Genomic DNA, 2,151 nt, shown 5'->3' with positions numbered 1-2,151 from the left:
TGAGCTTTGACCTTTAGGGGGCACTGCAATTAGGAAAAAGGCATTTTGGCCTGTAGCTGTTGATGTGTTTGGAATTAAAACTTAAGTGCAGTGTCTTTTAATACTGTTCAGACTTAGCCTTAGATATGTCTTGTTTTTTGAAGCCATATTCACAAGCGTTTGCACAACACAGCCAATCAAAATTGGCAGTGAAGCTGCCAAACAGGAAGTGGGCTCATTATCATATCTTAGCAACCCTTTCATGTATCAAAACCAAAGACAGAAGGCTCAAGAAATGTGGTCACCTTTGACCTTTAGGGGCCATTGCACTTAGCAAAAATGCATTTTGGCTTGTAAGTGTTCATTTGTTTGGATATAAACCTTACTGGTTATTGAAAAAGATCCTTTGGCTGACACGTGCCAACATTTGATATCAATGCAATTTATTTTGATAACAGTCTATGTATAAGGATGTAAAACTTGACGTATTGAAGTTCAGTCATTTAAAAATTAACTGAGTAATCAGTCTTTTTTTAAGTAAAGATAAGGCAAAAAACGTTTGTACTTTATTAATCACAATTTCATTATAGCATAGCTAGTGATATGTAATTACATTTTACATAGATTTTACAATCTCACATTTAGGTTAGTTAATTCCTTAGTGTTGTTAGTCTGTTAACTTTCAGGCTATTTATGGACTAAAAGTCATTACTGCAGTCATTGATAATCTGCTACAACTCTGGTAGACAAAACAATCTTTAAAAATGTGTCCTTTTTGTCATGTGATCCACATCATCACATCTTTTCTATCCTTAATATATAAACATCTTAACATATTTTCTGAATTATTCTGGTTTGTTATCAAAACATTATTAACAATAAGTGTTCCAATTGAAGAGGTAAAAATTGCATGATGTTACGCAAACAAATACCCTGAAAACTAACCTCCTAGCTAGTATGGAATTTATTTACAATTATTCTATCAAATGTTATGTCACAAATAGAAAGTTCCGCATAAAACAATGATAGAACAAAAAGCAAAGATGTCCAAAATAGTAAAAAAATAAAACTGAGAAAAAGCAAAAACATGAAGTCATTAAAGCCCCAATTACTTCTATTTCTCTTGTATTACTAAATGGTCCAATAATAATCTACAGAACAAAGTCAATCTTCTTAATTGGGCTGTCATCCCTTAGTCAGTAGATGGCCACATCTACTGCTCATTGCTCTTTGTAATGCTGTCCTGTAGTGCTGTTGTAGATTGCCAAGATCAGCTGCATGAGCCTCAGCAGGTCACAAGGCTGGTGAGAGTCCTGAGCCTCAAGCACCCTGACAAGTACAAGTCCGTCTGCACCACCACAACCACCAATGGAAAATGAGGATGAGTCTCAGCAGGCTCTTCGTCTGGTACAGTTGAGGTTCGATAGGCTGTGTGGCTTGTGAATGTCCTCAGCAGTCCTCACCATTGGCGTGTCCCATGGAACAGACGCATGGACCAGTTCTGTGCATACCACAGCTCTGAAGCATCTCAGCAGATATATTCTTTTAGACTGGGCAACTTTTATCTGTAAGGTAATTTTAGAGCAGATGTAAATTTACAATAAAAGTATACATTCTTTTGTTCCACAGGTGTAAGAAAGTAAAATGCCTATTCATTGACAGTGTATAAAATGTACATCCTACTAAAGTATGCATAAACTTTTAGATTGCATCTTTTGTGAAAAGAAAAGCATGGATACTCACATAACCTCATAAGATGTTGATAGGCTGCGATGCTGGTGGATGTCCGTGATCCTCAGCAAGCCCTGTGATTGGTGTAGGTCCCTTGCAAGGCTGCGTTCCTGGCGGATGTCTGTGATCCGCAGCAAGACTGGTGCAGTTCAGTCGGAAGGCCACATTGCTGGCGGATGTCCGTGATCCTCAGCAGGCCCAGCATCTGGTGCAGGTCACTCGAAAGGCTGGGTGGGCCTGGGCCAACATTGTCTGTGGTCATTTGAGAGCAGATGTACATTTACAATAAAAGTCTACATGCTATTGTTGCACAGGTGAAATAAAGCAACATGTCTTTTTCTTAAAGTTAACATCCTGTCAAATGTGTATGAATCAGAATTAGGATGCCTGTTTTTAAAAAAATGTACAGTTGAATATAATGGGTACTCACATAATGTCAAT

General features: G+C 37.8%; 1 long non-coding RNA gene across 1 annotated transcript; it reads right to left on the bottom strand.

Moving 5' to 3' along the window:
* Positions 1 to 517: 517 nt before the first annotated feature.
* LOC143141869 (uncharacterized) lies at positions 518 to 1,947 on the bottom strand. The gene is made up of 2 exons (XR_012990810.1): positions 1,723 to 1,947; positions 518 to 1,544 (listed from the first exon to the last, which is right to left on the bottom strand). It is a non-coding gene; the product is annotated as an uncharacterized LOC143141869 (long non-coding RNA).
* Positions 1,948 to 2,151: the final 204 nt, after the last annotated feature.

Source organism: Alosa pseudoharengus, unplaced genomic scaffold, assembly GCF_046254945.1.
Source record: "Alosa pseudoharengus isolate Yale_2024_CS ecotype anadromous, Long Island Sound unplaced genomic scaffold, YU_APseudo_1.1 YU_APseudo_1.1_scf_24, whole genome shotgun sequence".
Lineage (NCBI taxonomy): Eukaryota > Metazoa > Chordata > Actinopteri > Clupeiformes > Clupeidae > Alosa > Alosa pseudoharengus.
The sequence above is the reverse complement of the archived record's forward strand: the minus strand, read 5'-3'. Positions and strand labels throughout refer to the sequence as shown.